The sequence below is a fragment of the Ochotona curzoniae genome, unplaced genomic scaffold (genome assembly GCF_017591425.1).
Source record: "Ochotona curzoniae isolate NIBS_2020 unplaced genomic scaffold, NIBS_Ocur_1.0 scaffold_1852, whole genome shotgun sequence".
NCBI lineage: Eukaryota > Metazoa > Chordata > Mammalia > Lagomorpha > Ochotonidae > Ochotona > Ochotona curzoniae.
Window position 1 is genome coordinate 764,208 of NW_024467087.1, and position 20,063 is coordinate 784,270.

At 46.0% G+C, this 20,063-nt stretch overlaps 1 non-coding gene across 1 annotated transcript; it reads right to left on the reverse strand.

Moving 5' to 3' along the window:
* Positions 1-16,945: 16,945 nt before the first annotated feature.
* LOC121169580 lies at positions 16,946-17,053 on the reverse strand. Its single transcript, XR_005885880.1, has one exon. It is a non-coding gene; the product is annotated as a U6 spliceosomal RNA (small nuclear RNA).
* Between the last annotated feature and the right edge of the window lie 3,010 nt (positions 17,054-20,063).

Sequence of the window (20,063 nt, forward strand, 5' to 3'; positions counted from 1 at the left end):
AATAACACAAACCCAGAAGACATAAGACAGGAAGCTTATGGAAATTAGTGCATGGTACAGAGGGAAGCAAGCCTCAGGGTACATGGGAAGGCAACAGGTTACAGGGGACCAGGAGTGTCCCTTAGGAAGCTACAGGGACAATGGCCAACAGAATGGGACTATCTCATAATGGTACTAGAGGAGCTGGCGTTGCATGCAGTGCACCGCATTAAATATCTGCCCTTATCGCCGACCTCCCAATATTAAATTACTAATTCAGGTTCAAGTCCTGGCTACTCTGCTTTCAACACAGCCTTGGTCATTGTGGCCACATGGAGAGTGCACCAGAAGTTGGAAGATCTTTCTATACCGCTCTGCCTCTCAAATAATGATTGATTCATTGATTGATTGACTTATTTTCCATGATACAGTTTTGTAGGAAAAGGGATTTCCACCTTTCTCTCCCTTCCCATCTTCCCCTCTCACCATCCTTTCCCACATTCTTACGGAAGTATAGTTCTGTAGTAGCAGTTACATATAAGCCTACAATATTCATGTTCCTGAGGTTAGGAAAATCAGCAAATTGCAGTGAGTCCCAACTTTCCTCTATGAAATCATTTCAAAGCCAATTTTTATTTTTATATTTTCAGAAATATCTATTTTACTGCATTTGAATGTCATAATTAGAGATGCAGACAGAAAGAGAAAGAAAGCTTCCACCCACTGGTTCACTTCCCAAATTACTGTAATGGCTCAGGCTGGGCCAAACAGAATCCGAGAGCCAAAAGCTTCCATAGGGTGTTCCATGTGGGTTTAGGGCCCAAAGCACTTGAACCATTCTCTGCTACTTTCCCACACATCAGCAGGGAGATGATTTGGAGGTGGAACAGCTGGGACGCAAACCAGTGTCCATATGGAATGCCAAGGCTGCAGACAGTAGCTTAACCATCTGTGCCACAATACTGGCCCCTTCTACATTCTCTTCAAGGTATACAGCATCTATTTCCCAAACCAGCAGCAAGAATCATATAATTGCTACTAGTAGTAGTGCTGCTGCTGCTGCTGCTTTATATAATGTGTTTCTCCCAGAGACAATGTGGTTTTATGAATTGCCTTATTCAAAAGTGAATGAATGGATGAATAGAATTAAGACTATTTTAATGTTCAGTCTCTGAGTTGAATTTATGAATTAAATATAATGTCTATATCTTAAAACAGTGTAATTCCTTAAGTCTTCAGAGTTAACTTTAATTAATCCAGGGGTTATATTCCTTAGCCTCGGGGCCATGAATAGCTCACTGCAGTCTGACCCCCTGGAGCAACTTGATTAGGCTTCAGTCTTTGGACACAGAAAGCCAAATCAATATTCCAGACTTCATTTTATTCCCAGCAGGTCTGTGAGCTGGAATGCCTTTTTCTCATTATTTGTTAGGGGTGGAGCCATTTTAGTGCTCATTGTAATCCACTCTGAAGAACAGTCCAGTCTCCCTCTGCAATCTGGTTGCCCTTTGAACAATGTAACTAACAACTACTTTTTTTTGAAACTTGTCCTCATCCACCCAAAACAGTTACCTTTTCTCCTCTCATCAAATAAATGCCTTTCCCAGTATCCTTTGCAACAATACGGCCACCATTTTTCTATACCATACTTCCTCAGCAGAGAATATCTTAAAGGCTACAGGACTCAGATGATTTCCTGGAGCACTCAGTTTTCCCTCCCTCTCCAATCTTGTTGCACTTTCCAATAACCTTTGCAACAATACAATAAGCATTTTCTTTTACCTTGAAAGACTGATGACAGAATATCACGATTTCTTGTAACACTCTGGCTTCTGTCTTTCCCAATCTGGTTGCCTTTTCCTAGTAACTTCCCGAAAGATATAGCCACCATTTTTCTAAAACTTTCCTTGTCCCACAGTAAATGTAGCTGTAAGATTGGTTGCAGGACTTTGAGGTTGGTGCGTATTTTTAATCCACAGGTGCTTGAATCTGTGGGTAAGGACTACTGACTGCACTTATGCTTCCTGAGCAAAATGTGCTTCAGACACTTGGACTCTCAGGGTTGACCTCCCCGAATGCCAAATATCAGTCCTGATCTCTCACAGGATCTCACTGCTGTTGTCTGCTGGTTTGGCATGCAGAAGTCTACTCCTCCTTAATTAAATTCTGGTTCCTCTCTACCTACTACAGTCATGATGAAGCCTCTACAACTAACACTCCCAACCTGGCCACTTTGTGCCAAAGGTTCCATATAGTATCATTTTCTTGGCCCAAGTCATATGCCAAACTGGTTGGGCTACAGCAGAGCCAGCAGCCTTGGGTTCTAAAGTCTGTAGCTTCGGGAGGAAACCCAAGGGCTGGGATCCATTCTCCCTCACGTCTCAAGGAAAAAAAAAAAAACAAACAAACAGAAGTTCCAAGGAACACCCATACAAATTGGACCAGGGATTTCTGGGCACAACACATGCCAGGAAGAAGGCAAGATCTCAAAACTTCTTAGAAATCAAACATTCATTCATCACTGTCTACCAGGTGGGTTCAGAACTCAGTTTGCTCATCTGTTCATTCAGCTGGTATTTGCTGAAAGTCAGGCCCCGGGCCAGCTTAGTTAAAAGACAGTAATGATCAAGAGACAAGATCCTAATCATCAAGAAACTTACCATCTGTTTGTAAATAAAGAGGAGTGAGAGCTGCCAATACAGGAAAAAAAAAATTATCACTATGAATTCAAACAGAGGAAAACACCACCGTTAAGTTATTTTTAAAAAGAATAGAGAATCAAGATGGTGGAATAGGGAAATGACACATTTAAATAGACAGAGAAACATTACCCAGTGTGAAGCAGAGAGGGCATTTTCCAGAAAAAGGAGAAGACAGAACAGCAGAGGGACAGAGCCTGACAGACACAGGAAAGCAGCAGACACAATAGTGCAGCATTGCAGTGACTGATAACCCAGCAGCATTCAGAGAGCATTGATCTGAATTGCACCGGCAGCCAGAAATCCATCAGCAACAAGGTGGGAAGGAACATTCACCAGGAGCTCAGGAGATAAACCCAGACAAAGAAATGCTTGTCCTGATGGTCTGTCTGATTTGACCAGGAGCAGAGACAGAGCAGCAGATCCCAGACAGGCAGTGTGTGAAGAGAGTGGATTTCACAGCCCAGTCTGTTCCCTAGAGTCAAATTGGGAGCCATTTTGGGTAGGGAGGTAAAGGCTATGGAGCAGGACTGCACATGCACTGAGCTGGGAGTGAACTCATTTCTGGCTCAGTGAACTGCAACAACGTGACATCCTACAGGTTCCACCCAAGACAGGACCAGGTAGCCCTATGACCTGACAGTCAACAGATCAAGAACCCTAGTAGTGGCACATCAGGCACCATTTGTACAGTGTGGCAAAGGCTTTAAGACTGCAGGGACAACAGTGAGATGTGTGTGTGTGCTGAGCTGGTAGTGAACTCACTGAGTTCAGTGCATTGTACTGGTCCCACAGAAAAATAATATTGACTTTGGCATTGTACACGTCAAAATAGGTCCATGTATCCCTCAGACCTAATGGCCAACAGGTTCCTGCAAGATTACCACCAACAAAAACCCAGCTACGTAGGACTCCTGGTGTCTCCCTAATCCTGGGAACTTACACAACCAGAAGTGGGAGAAATATTGTACAGACAACGGTGCAGACTCAGCAATGTCATAAGAGGTGGAGACTGGTGAGCCAAGAGCTGGGCCTATGAAGACCATGGTGGAAGTCTAACATAAAAACCCAGACCTGGAACTTGCTAGAGGGATTAGCACAATTGACTGCAAACAAAAAGCCATGTACCAACCACAAGTAAAATCAAATTGTAGACCTGTGGGTGACACAGCTTAGAAACCTGCCCCCAAGGAGAAGGTTCTGGTAACTAGAAGTACAATGACCAAGAGCAAAAGAAGAGACAAAGGCAAAAGGAATATTACTGAAGACTCCCCTGCAAAGGAGCAAAATGCTTTGCCAAAATGCTTTGCTTCCTCAGAGTTCACTGAGGAAGACATCGAGAAAATGGGGGATACAAAATCCAAAATACTTGCTTCTTATCAACAATGAGAAGCATGTAAAGCAGGCATTCAAGGAATTTAAGGAATAATTCATGCAGGAAACAAATCAAATGAAAGCTAATATATTAGAAATTAAGAATACAGTGGAGCAAATGTAAAGTACAATGGAGAGTCTCCAAAATAGGATGAAACAAGCAGAAGAAAGATTCTCAGAAATAGAAGATTTTTCCGGTCACCAGGGGAAGCAACAAAAAGCTGGAAGCAGAGCTGAATCAGGCAAAAAAAAAAAAAATTCAAGAATTGAAAAACACTATTAAAAGGCCAAATGTAAAAGTTATGGAAGTCCCAGAAGGTGCAGAAGGAGAAACTGGCATTATAAGTGCATTTAATGAAATAATAAGGGAAATTACCCTAATCTAGAGAAAGAATTGGGAAACAACATCCAGGTGGGCACAGAACTCCCAACAGGGTTGACCAAAATGATTTCACCACAACACATGATAATCAAGCTCTCTTGAGTCAAACATAAGAAAAACATCCTTAGATGTACTCGTGAAAAAAAATCAACTGAAATACAAAGGAATGACAAAGTCATAGATCTGTCACAGGAAAGTCTACAGGCAAGAAGAGAATAAAGCAACATATTCCAGATTCTAAAAGACAAAATTGTCAGCCCAGGATAACATACCCAGCTAAGCTTCCTTTTGTCTTTGAACATGAAATAAAATTCTTCCATAATAAAGAAAATTTAAAAGAATATGCCTCTTCCCAACCTGCCCTACAAATGATATTTTAAGATATTCTCATGTCAGAGAAGAGGAATAGCACCCACCAAAACCAAAGGCAAACGGGAAGAACATCCCAGTAAAATAACCACAGAAGACTAAATCAGTGAACAACACATTGCTAAAATGACAGGACCAAATGACCACCTATACATATTAACCCTTAATGTAAATGGCTTAAACTCATGAATTAAATGTCATAGATTAGTAAACTGGATTAAAAAAATATTTGTTGCCTTTAGGAGACACATCTCACCAACAAAGATCAGCAGAAACTGTATCTCACGGATTTTGACATTTTTGTTAGTTGCATCTCTTCAAAACACTTCTGATTAAATTCTTCAGTGACTCATAGATCATACAGTAGCATCATTTTCTTCAAGAAGGTTGGTTTTCTTTTTCATTTCTTCAGTGACACATTAATCATGCAGTAGCATAGTGTTAAACTTCATGGTGTTGTTAATTTCTTTTTTCTTCCTGTTGTTGATTATGCTTTATGCCTTTTCATTTAAGGGGATGTATAGTAACTGTAGTGGAGACTATCATATCTAGTAACATGTTATTTAACTTCATGACATTGTAAATTTCTGTTTTTCTTCCTGTTGTTGATTTTTGTATTGTGGCTTTTCATTTAATGGGACTTATGCTAACTGTTGAACGAAGAATATCATATCCAGATGTGAGGATACAGTGCAGCATGCATTTCTACTTCCAGTCTAAAGATAGACTCCTAGCGAAACTGTTTACTATATCTTGACAATAGGATGCTGGACTCTCTGCCATTGTCCATGCCTGCAATGATCGACATATGACTGTGTATGAAGAACTATACTATAGTAATAATATAGGGGAACCCAGTGAAGGGGGAGAGAACTGGGGAGGGGATAAGGGAAATACCAGGGTCTATGGAATTATATCATAAAATGATAATAAGAAGAAAAAGAAGTAAATTTTTAAAAAAAGGATAACAGTGGCCAATAATGTAGAGTAGCATGTTAAGCTGCTGCCTACAATGTTGACATTCCATCTGGGTGCTGGTTCAAGTCCCTGCTGGTCTATTTCCAATCCAGCTCCCAGCTAATATCCTGTGAAAAGCAGCAGAGGATGACCCAAATGCTTGGGTCCTGCCGTCCACATGGTGACTTCACCTTGGCTCAGCCCTTGTCATTGCAGTCATCTAGGAAGTGAGCCAAAGATGGAAAAGCTCTCGCTTGCTCTCTCCTTTCCTCTGTCCCTGCCTTCCTCCCTCTCTATAACTCTGACTTTCAAATGAACACTTATTTTCATAAGATAGGATAATATGGTAGAAGTAAGGTTCTGCTTTCAAAAAACTAAGAGCAGAGATCGAGGCAATGACTTGAAATTCCAAACAGCCATGGAAAAAATAAGGAAAAGAGCATTACACACAGAGGGAACAGTGAACACAAAGGCTGAGGAAGCAACAGCCTTTGGGTGTTAAAAGAGCCGTCCTAAATGCCATGTGCAGTGAGTCAGGAAATTTGTTCTCTGTGAATGACACAGCATGAGCTATGTTTATGAGGTGATCCTGATAGGATCTTGCATGTCATGGGGTTTGAGTTTGGTTCAAAAGGGCAAGAGAAGACAGAGGATAGAGAGCAAATCAATCAGATTGATCTTATAAGTTGAACCCTCCAAATGTTTTTGCAGTAGCTGAGTCACGTGACAGGGATGTGGAGGGAACAGGTGTTATTCCACCAATCCACCTCACAGGCTACCTTTCCCCAAACCCCATCACTCAACCCCAAAGTAATCCAAGATCCAGGTACCTGCTCATACCCACACATATGTGCAATTACATACATTTGTGCCCAGACATGTCTTCCCAGGTGCTCATGCACCTTTTGCAACACACACATGTGCAGGAAGACACATGTATGCATATTTGGCTATTATTAATGAATATTTTAGGAGATCCTTACCTGTGTCAACAGTTGCTCCTGGTTTTGTCCTTGGATTCCAAGACACAGCTTTCCAGTCATAGCCATTTCCATCTCTTCCGTGAAGCTAGGGGCCTCCTGTGATGGCAACCAGTTGCTCACTTGTAAGCTATGAGTAAGGAAGCACATGGCACCAGGCACAGAGGAGGCACTTAAAAAATCACCTCTGCTAGGGATCTGAGCTTAAGGAAGATGTACTCAGCGGATGGAACCAAATTCCCTCTCTGCACTGAGGTTTTAGGCTCAGAGCTTTCCATTCCTGCTATGTCATGTAGGCTCTTCAAATATGTAAGCAAGTTAGAAAAGATGGGAAGCTTATATTATGGGAAAAAAAAATTTCAAAAACGTGTGTATCAAAATACACTTACTTTTTAAAAATCCCATGTTCTAAAAAGATTTTTCTTTTTCAAAAAGATATATTTAATTGTATTTGAAAGGCGGATTTACAGAGAGGAGACACAGAAAGAGGTCTTTCACCCACTAGTTCATTTCTCAAATGTTTGCAACAACTAGAGCTGGGCTGGTCTGAAGCCAGGAGCCGGGAGTTTCTTCTGGGTCTCATACATGCCTGCAGGGGCCCGAGCACTTGAGCCATCCTCCGTTGCTTTCCTAAGCTATAAGCAGGGAGATGGATGGAGCAGAAGCATATTAGCTGGGACACAAGCTGGTGCCCATATGGAATCCCAGCACCGGCACGTGGAGAATTAGCCTACTACGCTACTTTGTCAGTCACCATGAAGTTTTGAAAGTCTCTTTGAATATTTGCCTATGAGGATTGTCCTGGGTCCTGGATCCCCTTGTGTAGCTAGTTGAAGGACACGTGGAGTCTATCATTCACAGTTTCAAAGGAGAAGCAGGTGTTGGCACAAGGCCAAAGAATTGCTTGTGGCAAGGCAGGGCTAGGGCCAATTTTCATAAGCCCATCAGCTGTGGCCTTTTCTTGCCCTGAATTAGTCTGAGCAGGAACCATGACAACTAGGCGAGGAAAGGCAAAGACAGGAGCAATGTGCCTGAAGTCGCTGCAGTCTGAAGGAGCCAGGCCCTGCACCTGACGGTCTCAGTTTCACATTCTCCCCAGCTTGCTTACAACTCAGACTGTCACAATAATCCTATCAGGTACTAGTGTGGGCGTTGTTGTGAAATTATTTTATAGTTATGCATTTACAATCTGGTGACTTAACACAAGATCACCAATCCCAGAGGATGTGGTGGGCCTCAACCAATCACTTTGAAGGCCTTAAGGATGAAGTAAAAAAGAAAGTCTGCCTCCAGGCGGCAGCATCTACTGCTTGCCTGAGTTTCCATCCTGCTGGCATGCCCACCAGATTTCACATCCATCAACCTACAGCCATAGGAGGCAAGTTTCAAAATTCCATCCCTCCACTTTCTGCTGTGCATATGCATACATATGAGGTCTTCAAGGAAACTGTATTATGAAGACTCTGTGTATGGCTCTCCAAGTGTCTTGCACCACAATGTATTGATTTGTTTATGAACTGAAGTATGCTCATACACATATCCATACTACTTCTTTGGTTCTGTTTCTCCAAAGACCCCTGAGTAATCTAACTACCAAAAGTCAACACTCGGCTTCTGAGGATGCACCAGAATCCCATAGGAAAGAGGAGGTGACTTGTAAAAGGAACCAAGCACAGCTGTGGCCAGGTGGCAGGAGAAGGCGTGAGGGAGAAAAAGAAGGTGGTAAAGAAGACAAAAGAGAAGAAAAAAGACGGGTGGGAAAAGATGGCCTGCTAGAGGACCACCTCTTCACCCTGCCCTCACTCCCTCTTGCACCTGTCCAGCCCAGAGCTGAGCCAGGCCCTGCCTGCATTCCTGGGGGCCCAAAGAAGTCCTTCTCAGAAGGAACAGAGCAGCTGCTGCACTGAAACCTGAGCCTTCTGGAAGGCCACCTTAGGGGCAGGCAAACTGCTAAATGTGCTCAATGGGACTTCAAGCTCAAGAGGCTGGAACCCTTGGTTTCTGCCTGGTCACAGCTGCCAGATTGAAAAAATAAAAGTATGTTTTCCAAGTAAAATTGAATTTCAGAAAAATAACAAATCACATTTCAGTGTAAGTATGCTGTGTGCAACATTCAAGTCATGCTTACACTAAAAGAAAATATTCTTGGTTTATCTGACATTCAAACTTATCTGTATAGCCTGTATTTTACCTGGCAATCCTACGACTTGCCCAACATTACCATGACCTGAAGACTTGGCCTTAGGCATTTTTCCCTTCTCTGGGCTTCATTCTCTGTGATAGGCAATGGAACTAAAAATCCCCTCTCTAAGATAGCTGGACTGTGAGGAGTACTTGGAAATCAGCATTGCCAGAGTGGTGCTGGCACTCGCTTCCTTGAACTACTAACACCACACTAGATCCACCTCCAGATGCTGGATGACCTGAATTGCTTGGGCTTCCTAACTGGAGACACTGGACTCATGTGTATGTGGGCGTGCTGCCCTCTGGTGGTACAAACACCCACCATCAGTCAATAGAAGAATGGAAAGACTTCCTGAGCAAGCCTTGGGCCCCAGTGACACCCAGAATCCCAGCATCTTGCCCCCTCTAGCATGCTTTATTGGATTGAGTACGAAAGATGGCAAGAAGGGGAAAGATAATTTTTCATGTGACTTTGGACTTCGTTAGAGTGTCTTTCACATGCTAACCTTTTCATAATTAAAACCCATGTCATAACTTCCTTGTGTTACGCTTTTGCCATCGCACTCCAAGCATTCTGAAAAGCCTCCAGTGTGTACTATGTAATTCTTGGGATCCCAACAGGCTCAAGTGCCCAGGGTCTAGCGCTATTTGCCCTACTGTGCACTGTGCCTGAGGCCAGGAGGATGGTCCATGGCCAAGTGTCAATGGTAGGCAACAGAAATCTAACATCTTTACAAAAGGTTCCTAGAGAATTAGACCAGGAAGCCCAGAAGTGAGATGGATGTACTTGGGAAGGGAAAAGGGGTGAGGTACATCTGCCCTATATATGTATCTACACGTTTGTTATGCGTAATGCAGAGTTCCCTGGCTACTGTGCCAGAGCCAGGCTTCTCATCACCCCCACTGCTGCTGGCAAGGGAGGAAGGAACAAGGAGCAGACACTGCTACCAGCTGCAAGGAAATCCAGGAGCCTAACTGGCGTGCTTGGCTGCAACAGCTGGGAGAGGCCAGTGCTCGGAAGGCCTTGATGGAGGAGGCAGGTGACCAGGCACGCTGGGACTGGCACAGAGGCACACAGACACGGGGGCGGCAGGCACAAGGCTCTATACAACTTAGTTTTTTGCACACAAAATATGAGGATTTACACAAAAAGATCTTATATCTGAAACTATAGGTTGTTCTACAGCTTGCTTTTGTTGTTGTTTTTTGTTGGCTTATTTTTCATATGAATAGTGTGTCTTGGGGCTCTCCATCTGTCAGAATAAATCCATCCCATTCCCTTGAAGTTCGCCGCATACTGGCCCCTGCCCCATTGTTTGAACTGTCTGTGGGCCTTCTGGTGTCTAGAGCACAAGCATCCTTGCACATGTGTGCAAACAAAGCAGTCGGACAGGGTTCCTGAGCATGTGTGCGGCTGCTTTTCCTCCAGACTGCACAGTGCAGCCCCGCCAAGAGGGAGATATTGTCTGTGTCTTCATAGCTTTATCAGAATATTTTAAGAAACTTTTTTCTGAAGAATCATTTTGACAGGTGAAAAATGATATCTATCTCATTATTGCTTTAATTTACATCACTTTAATTATGAATAAACCTAGGCAATTTTTCATATGTTTATTGATCTTCTGTATTTATTTTTCCTGTGAGCTGCCTGCTGGAGGGCTTGAATGTTTATTAAAATAAGAGCTGTTTTATTAACAGAGAGCAGAAGCTCCCCCTCCTGTCAAGCTAAGCATCTCTAGAGAAAATCTCATCTGTGTGCCCTAAGGTGATGGTGCGCACAGGGCCTCCACTGGGAGCCAACACAGTGAACTGTGCAGGTTTTGGCTGAAGCCTAGAGGGCACCCGGCTCCCTCCGCTGGCCGCCCCCGTGTCTGTGTGCCTCTGTGCCAGTCCCAGCGTGCCTGGTCACCTGCCTCCTCCATCAAGGCCTTCCGAGCACTGGCCTCTCCCAGCTGTTGCAGCCAAGCACGCCAGTTAGGCTCCTGGATTTCCTTGCAGCTGGTAGCAGTGTCTGCTCCTTGTTCCTTCCTCCCTTGCCAGCAGCAGTGGGGGTGATGAGAAGCCTGGCTCTGGCACGGTAGCCAGGGAAATTACTACTAACTCTGCAGTGCACATCTGCGGAGCTCCCCCTACTCCAATCCTCACGTTTGCACCTTCCCACCGAAGCCTGACTCCTACAATTGCAGTGTGTGCCTGCACTCAGAGAGCAGCCCGGGTGCCTCGGCCTCAAGGCAGACTTTGAGCTCTCCTCCATTCAGAGCCCAAGTGAGGGAGTGGGACAGTTCAGATCCTGCAGGCAGCTGGGAACTTCCTCTCAGCCTATTAATGAACCTCTGGACCTGGAACAATTGTTTCTTCCTTCTGGAAGTGACTTGGTGCTGAGGTCATCTCTAGAGCCTCGGGACCCTCCCCAGCCAGAGAGGAAGAGGAGGGGGGACTACAGAGCTTTGCAGCTGCACTCCCTCCTTAAGCAGACAGGAAAAACAGACAGATGGGCCCAGGGGTAAATTGCCAGGACTATGACTAGCATGGGGAAGGAAGGTCACATTGTGAGCAGAGAGGGGGAACAAAAACGTGGCAGAGCCACCTGAGGGAATACAGCTCTCTCAATTTCCAGTTTTTAATCTCCAGTGTAGACCCCTCTCACTCATTTTGGCTCTTAATTCAAGACTGACCTGCCCTGGGCCCTGGGACTGAACAAGGTACCTGTTCTCACGCACTACCCGCTAGAGGGGACAAGCAGGAAAGAGGATCATGGGCCTGTGCGAACAGTAGCAGGGAATTGTCCGAGCAGCAGTCACACCCTCAAACTTGTCATATCCTGCCTCACTAGGAGTGTTCTGGGTGCACACTAGAGGGTTGTCCACCTATGTGGGCAGGGCCAGAGGGGGACATGGTGAATTATTTTCCCCATCTGCCACCTGCACTAGGACCTGATCAGTAGTAATGCCTTCCTTGCTGTGAGCAGGGACTGTGGTACCAGAGCTGGAGTCAGTTCCTACAGAAGCAGGGTTAAACAAAGCCACAGCCTTGATTTGCAGACCAACAGGCAGCACACACTCACCAATATTCTAAGCGCTGCCTGAAACCCCAGTCCTCAGCCTGGGTGCTCAGAAATCATCCTGCTGCCCCTGTGGTTCCTCCTTAACCACACCTCAAGTGTGTCCCTGGAGAAGTGGGCTGCCTCAGACCATGATGCTGGACGTTTAGGGCAACTGCTGCTGGTTGTTGTCCAGCAGGTAACTCATGACTGTCCTGCGGAGGAGGTGCAATCCCCAGGAGCTGCAGGATGGCAGAGGGGGTAGTTCCTTCCTGGCACAGGCACCTGTAGTCCCTGTCTGCACCAGCCTCATTCTGAAGCTCAGGACGGGGATTAGGCAAGGTGTCCTCATAGAACCTTTGGCTTTCAATGGAAATGCATCTACTTTCAATTGTTTGCATGCCCAGTGACTGAACTCTGATGTGTACATCAAAACCAGAATCAGAGGCCAGAGTCAAAGGCCAACCAAGATAAAGAGGTGGAAAAAGTGGTGCAAAGCCTCAGGTATAGATCAACTCAGAAATATAAACACCAGGCAGCCCTCCAAGCCAGAGGAAGATTCTGGAAATGAGGCACAAAAAGTCAAAGTGAGAAGACAGCCATGAGGAGTTGCACATTGCTTTCAAGCAAGACACTCCTGGCAAGTACTCCTGTGCTTGGTGGTGGCTGGTCCTCAGAACAGTCCCCCTTTTACAGATGGAAATGCTAGGGGCCAGGATAGGGAGGTCCAGGCATGGCCCAGTTCAATGACTCAATTGACCACAATCCAGTTCTGCTAACATCGAGTCAAATTCAGCGTCCTTGCTAGACCTAAAAGGCTCGTTCACCTAGAAGAGCTGATCCAGAGAATGTCTAGAAAACATCTCATCCGACCCCTGTAATCTGCATCTCGCCTGCTTCTTGTAACATCCTACCCAGATCTTCACATGGGCATTGGGCAGAAACCAAGACAAACATGTCTGCGTAAACCGCCTCCCTGAGTGCCACAGAACATGACTGCGCCTACATCCGGGCACGCTAAATCGACCCTCAGTCCTGCAGCATCTCCACCTAACACTAGCGGCACAAACCCTCGATTAACTTTAAGCGACGTCTCTACGAGAGTCTGCCCTCAAAAACGCATAACGCATTATCCAGAGTTAGTGCCACCCGCCATACCGCATGCCACCATCGACTGCATTAGGATACGCGCATATCATCGCTCGAACCAATACATACCATGTTCCTCAGCACCCCACCCCTTCCCCAATCTCACCCTAGCGCCGTCTCACAACTCATGTAACCACATCAGAAACACTAAGTCCGGTACCTCTGCCATACATTCTAACAAAAGCCATAGCGCCTGACGGCTTCTCTATCCACACGACCTTCCTTTCCTCTTACCAGTTTTAAGGGATAATTGCCCCCCCTCCGGCCGGCCGGTCCTGAGTACCTGTTCATCACAAACACCTACCACGCCTTCCATCTTGCGCAATCCTAGGAGACTAACGCCATAAAGGTAAAGACCATGTTTTCTTTGGTATTTTTGTCTCCTCTGTGCTTAGTATTCTACCTGACACATAAGGAATCAGTGACCACACACACACACACACACACACACACACACACGTTGTAATTATATGAATGAATGTATACATGTATATACATAGATAATGAGAGCGAGAGAAAATAAATCTCATGTGAATGATTATCCTCCCTTATTGTTTTGTGTTTTGTTTTGTACTATCCTTCTTAACTCCTAGAAAGTGTTTCCTCCATCTTGTACACTGTCTCCACTTTTCACGTGTGCAAATCCTGCTACTTCTTACCCTCCTGTTTCTTCAGTAAAGATGGTTTCTGTCACTGCTGGGGGGATGTAGAATTAGAGTTCCTGAACTCGCACACCACTGACTTTGGTTAAGTTTGAAAGTCGTGGATTCAGGGTAGTGAGATGGTAAAGCCATAATTCAATTTTAGTGCTTGGGAGGTGTTTAAGTAACTGGGGACATGCCCCTGGACTTGGAATGCAGAAAATTGACCCAGCTATCCTCTCTGCTTCTTGACTTGCCATGTGGTCCTTCCTCTACAGGCCCTGTACTTTCACAATCAGTGAGTTGCTTGATCTTGGGATGTGAACCTCCAAAACCTCAAGCCAAAATAAACCCCACCTAGATTCCCCTGGTGGGCCACTCTTCCTGCTGGTTAGAGTGAAAGCTGAGTCTGTGGGAGACCAGGCCGGCCAGGCAGGGGTACAGCTCCTGTTGGCTGCATGTGAACTGGGTTAGGGAGAGGCAGACTAGGCTAACTGTATCCATTGATGAATGTGTGAGCCAGAATAAGGACAGGTTTGTCGGGCTTTGCCACATCATCAGCTGGCAAGTGCTGGGACTGGGGGTAAGTCCTGTTGAGCTGAGCTGCAGTACCACATTAAGAGTACAAGCTTCCGGATTGCCAATGGATCCAGTAAGGAAACTGTGAGTAGTTCTCTGATGGACTGCAATTCCCACTTGTGAGCATAAGAACCACGGCTAGAGGAGGACCTGACTAGACAGACGGTGGCACCGCTGGCATAAGTGAGGAGTGAGGCATGAGAGTGGAGTTGGTTGGGTTGAGTTAGGCTACAATGACCAGTGATATGTATGAGAGCTGAATGGGGATGTGAGACAGACTGGATCAGTCCACTGCCTATGCTGGCAGGCACAGGAACCAGAACTGGGGGACAGGTCTGTGGGGGCTACTGAGGGTCAATCTAACTGGGCCACAGCTTCCAATGGTGTAACATGAAGACCAAGTATGTAGTGGGAAGGATCGGGCTGGGCCACAGTAACCATTATTTTGCATAAGAGACAAGGCTGGAGATAGCTCTGACCTAGCAATTGCAACTATCTGTGTGTGTAGGCCGATGTGGCACACAGGGAGTCAGGTCTGGGATCACATTAGATGAGATTTCTTTGAGGGTTCCCCCAACTGAACAGCTGGACTCAGAACTCCAACCATAGGGAGAACGGCAGGACCTGTGATCTGACAGTGGAGTGAATGTGTCAGAACTGGGCCTCCTGAGAGACTTGGACAAAGCAATGGACTGTATACCCAGATGCACATGGAGGATTTGGCAGTCCACTGGAGCCTGCAGAGGACATGTGGTATCATACCAGAGGAAGAAGAGCAGAGTAAATTGGCCAACTACCCCAGTCAAGCTTGACAGCAAATTTATGAGTGAATGGAGACTTTAAGGTAGACTGTCAGTCAATGGACGTGGAAGGATTTCCTCATCCTTGGATCTGTGAAATTGACAGTGTGTCAGAACTACTGAAACCATTTGAATAGAACCCTCAGAACATGCTCGACATTCAGGACCCTGAGATGATGTCAGGTGGCTGTTTCCCATCTCTCCAGGTGCTGGGGTAGTAGAGAGGCTGGTTGTGGCTTCTCTCCTTATCTGCAGCCTTCCCCCAGACACAGGAAGAAGACGAACAAAATGTGGAAACAGTCTCATCCACTTTCCTCTAATCCTTGACCCCTCCCACCATAATCAACTATGTAAACATTATCAAAAACAAAATGTAAATAAATAAACCCCTCCATTATTAACAGCCTGTTTATAGCAATTTATCATAGCAAGACAAAGCTCACTGATAAAATCATCATCTTCCTCGACTTTCTGGAATCAGTTGACATGACAGTTCACCCTCTCCTTTAAAAACACTCTCCTCCTTTGGTTTTGCAGGACTCCACATTGAGTTCTCTTCCTAAAGCCCATTGGCCCACACTGTCTTCTCTTACATCTTTTCGGAAACTGGAGCAACTTTAATCTTTCATACCAGCCTAGTCCTCCTTCCTTAGATCCACTCAAACCACTCCACAGCATACACTCAGCATGGCCTTGAAGAACTCAGAGATATTTTCCTCTCCTTAACCTGCTGACTCAAAGCTCCTTAACCTGAGCCAAAACTCCCCCTTGCAAAAGAATCAAATGGATTGTTTGGGAGCAGTGAAGATCTCTGAGCTCATCCTGATTTCAAAAGATCAGACTGTCTCACAGAGCTAATCTTGCCCATCGCATCACGCTGGCTTCTCCTGTTTCCCTGACACTGTGACATGCTGACTGGGTACAGGCCCTTCCACATGTTGGACCCATGCCTGCTTTGGTTATCTTCCATGATATTTGCATGGACAATGTCTCTCTAGCCTTCATTGTGGTTGGTCTTGGCTTCCTCAGAAAGGCTTGCCTTAGAAGTGGCTGCACTGAGCCCCCTAGGACAGCTCCTGGCATAAAGTTCATGTTGGAGCACTGCAATATGTTGTTTTCTGCTCTTCCCCTCCCTTCAACCCAAGCTGTTCCCAGAGCTCCAGGCAGCTGCAGTGCAACCCTGTGGAGCTCCACAGACTGGCTTGAGGCAGGGACAGCTCTGACGTGGAAAGCGATGCACTCTGCCAGCACCTGCCCTGCTTTACCCATCACCCAGCTCTGAATGGCCGAGCTACTGTGTTTCTGTGCTGTGCAGTGTGACCGACTTCTTGTTTTGATAGCACATAAATCCTGGTAAAAGGAAATCCACTGTGCATTTTGAACTCTTTAGAAACGTGTCAGTTTCTAACTGACAAACGTGCAAGTCATTGTGATTGAATCTGCCAGTCTTCTGATTCTTTCTTTTTTCTTTTCTTTTCTTTTATTTTTTTTTTTGAGGATTTATTTATTTTTACTGCAGAGAGAGAGAGAGAGAGGCAATCTTCCTTCCGCTACTTCATTCCCCAAGTGACCGCAATGACTGGAGCTGAGCCGATCCCAAGCCAGGGGCCAGGAGCTTCTTCCAGGTCTCCCACATGGGTGCAGGGTCCCAAGGCTTTGGGCTGTCCTCAACTGCTTTCCCAGGCCACAGGCAGGGAGCTGGATGGGAAGTGAGGCTGCTGAGATTAGAACCGGCGCCCATATGGGATCCCGACACGTTCAAGACAAGAACAAAAGCAGTTGGGCCACCGTGCCAGGCCCTTCTAATTCTTGAATATAACAAGTTCTGTATGTTTTATGCATGCCATCCTTGTTCATGGGCCATACTAATCTTCTCTACATTGTTCCAAATTTAAGTACATGTGCCACCAAAATGAGTATGAAGTTTTGTGCTTTTTAGAAACATATGAGGACACAAATACTGTGGTTTTTGGGGGTGCTGGATTCTCACATCACTTGACACAGAGGACCCTGGGAAAACCCTCATAAAGTCTACCTCTCTTTTGCCAGCCCCACTTGCCTCAGAGACCATTTGGCAGCTTCCCTGGATCCTTCCCACTACAGCAAGGGAGAAAGCACTGCAACTGTCCTTGTCCTTGCCAGCACCACAGAGCAGCCCTGAGACCCATCCCACCAACTGCTTTGCAGGGATGCCCAATATGCTCAGGTTGGGAGATATTCCCCTGAATCAAACATTCTGGGTTGAATTGTGCTGCATGTTCAAAAAATTCCTCAGAGGGAGTTAGAGCCTTTCAATAGGCAGTTAAGGTTAAAGGAGATCATTCGACTGGGCCCTAGTCCAGTGTGACTAGCATCTTTTTAAGAAGAGGTGATTGCGACACATACCCACACATACAAGGAGACTAGGTAAAGACATGGGGAGAAAATCAGCAATCAGGAGACTCAGAAGAAACAAGCTCTGCCCACACCTTCATCTGGGGCCTTTGGCCTCCAGAATTCACATACAGCTTGAACTCTGGTTAGACTACAACCCATGGACACTTTTCTAGACTGAACACTCACTGTGAGCAAGGTGCTCTATTATATTCTAAGGAAGAAGTGAGGAGAAAAGCAGCACATGGCCTTGCCCTTTTGACACTAATAGTACAGCAGAGAACATCCAGGTGCAAACTACAGGGAATGATGGTGAACACACACACACACACACACACACACAAGGCAAAGCCAGTGTTCTGGGAAGCTGAAGTGCCACAGAAGTGGCTTGCGATGGACCAAACAGGGTAGGCGCAAGTTTGGGAAACAAGGCCAGTATCTCTTTCTTGTGAGCCTTTGACCAAATGCTATGTTTCAGTTCCCTCGGCTGTGAAACAGAACCTGTTGGACATAGCACAATGGCCCAGTAGCTAAATTCTTGCTTTGTAAGCACTAGGATCCCATCTAGGTGCTGTTTCATGTCCCAGTTGCTCCACTTCCCATCCAGCTCTCTGATTGTGGTCTGGAAAATCAGTGGAGGACGGCCCAGTCTTGGGACCTTGCATCCGCATGGGAGACCTTGGAGATACTCCTGGCTCCTGGCTTCAGATCTGCTCAGCTCCCGCTGTTTCCCTCACTTGGGGAGTGAATCAGCAGATGGAAGATCTTCCTGTCTCTTTCTACTTCTATTTGTCAATCTGCCTTTCCAATATAAATCTTAAAACAATACAAAATAAAACAAACCAGAACCCATTGTAAATGCCACCTCATAGGGTAAGATAGTCTCAGTGAATGGAGCTACAGGGCATACCTGACCATTTGCCGTACTCATTCACGAGCTCCACTCAGATTCTTTCTACTGCCTTACCATGCCCTCGCCTTAGTCCAAAGCAGTCCCAGGACACTTGCTATGAGATGGTGCCAGTGGTACAGGATGGGAACCCAGGGAAGGGTGAGCAGAAAGGTGCCCACCTGCCAAGCCACTGGCCTGACTCTCTGGCTGGGCCCCAGCAGGGGCTGGAGTGACATTGAGGCTAGGACCCTTGTGCTGTCCCTCCAAAACAAGCAAGCACCCAGCCCTGGAAAGTGTGTCTCTACGAAGAGTATGATGAAAACAAAAGGTAGCTCTGGACCTTTGGGTACTGTCCCAAGGGATACTGTGGTGGCCTGGAACCTCACCAGGCATTAAATTCTTAGCCTGGGCTAACCAGGGAGAGTGAGTCATTGCCAAAAACAGCCATCTCTGGCAAAAGGAACAGAAGTTGAAAAGTCCATGTTCAGGACACAACTCCAACCATGTGCTGAGGCCTGCTTGGCAAGACTTCATTTTGAATTCCTGGTGTTGCCAAATGCTTGACATCCCTCAACTATGCCAGCAGGGACAACAGTGAAAGCTAGGGCCTCTGGCTAACTTTCTGGACCTTTGGCCTCTGCATTCAACCCTCTGAGGAAGCCAGAATGTCACTGCCCCTGCTCCACCATGTCAGAGCATTGCCCCATCAAAGAGCAGAGTATTTGCATGACTATAGGTTGACGTAAGTTGTGCCAGAAGCTTCCCATGGCAGGATCCAGCTCTGTACCAACATCTTAGTGTCTCTGTGATGAAGACTATATTCCCCTCACACTGTGAAGACTTCAGTGCCCTGCAGTCCCTGATCATTGGCACTCTCAAAATGCAGGTGGTGCCACCAGGGCAAGAACTGAGTGCTGTGTCCTATCTACACAGGGCACAGCATATGATCTCCTCACACCTTCCCTGCCCCAGCTCGGAAACCAAGCTGGGCATCCTTGAGGGGCACCTCTGATAGTACCCAAAAATCAGGTAGTAAATCGTCCCTACTTCATCCCAGGGAGGAGGAGTGTAGGGGTGGAGGAGGGGCTGCTCAGGAAATCATCTTACACACGGTGGGGGATCAACATCTGCACTTCCTGCTTCTCAACTGGCTTGGACGGGTTTCCTTATCTACAGTCCGAGCCACAACCAGCATCCTCCAGGGAAGTAGGGTAGTCAGCAGAGATCCAAGAAGCACTAGGACGGGATGCCAGCAGACATCATTTGCTCTTTATTATTATCCATGATTTTTTGTACAGGAAGAGACAAAATTCACCAGCAATATGCAATAATTTTAAGAAGAGAACAAGAGAACAAGATAGAGACATAAAGACTGAGGGAGACACATACACACTCACATGCACACACATATGTCACAAGCGAATTATTGGTTACCCCCAGGCACCAGTGGAATCCCGACATATTCGTGAATGCACAGAGTTCTCAGCTGGCATGAATCAACATGTGAGTATGAATAGTTTAAAACGGTACCAAAATGAATCCGTTTCAGTTTTCGTTTCACTAAGCTCAGCTGCACAATCAGCATCCCCACTGTTACACAGTTGCAGCTGTGACGGAGCAGGTGTGTTCAAGCTTGGGAGGGAAGACAGACTTGGAGACAGGAGC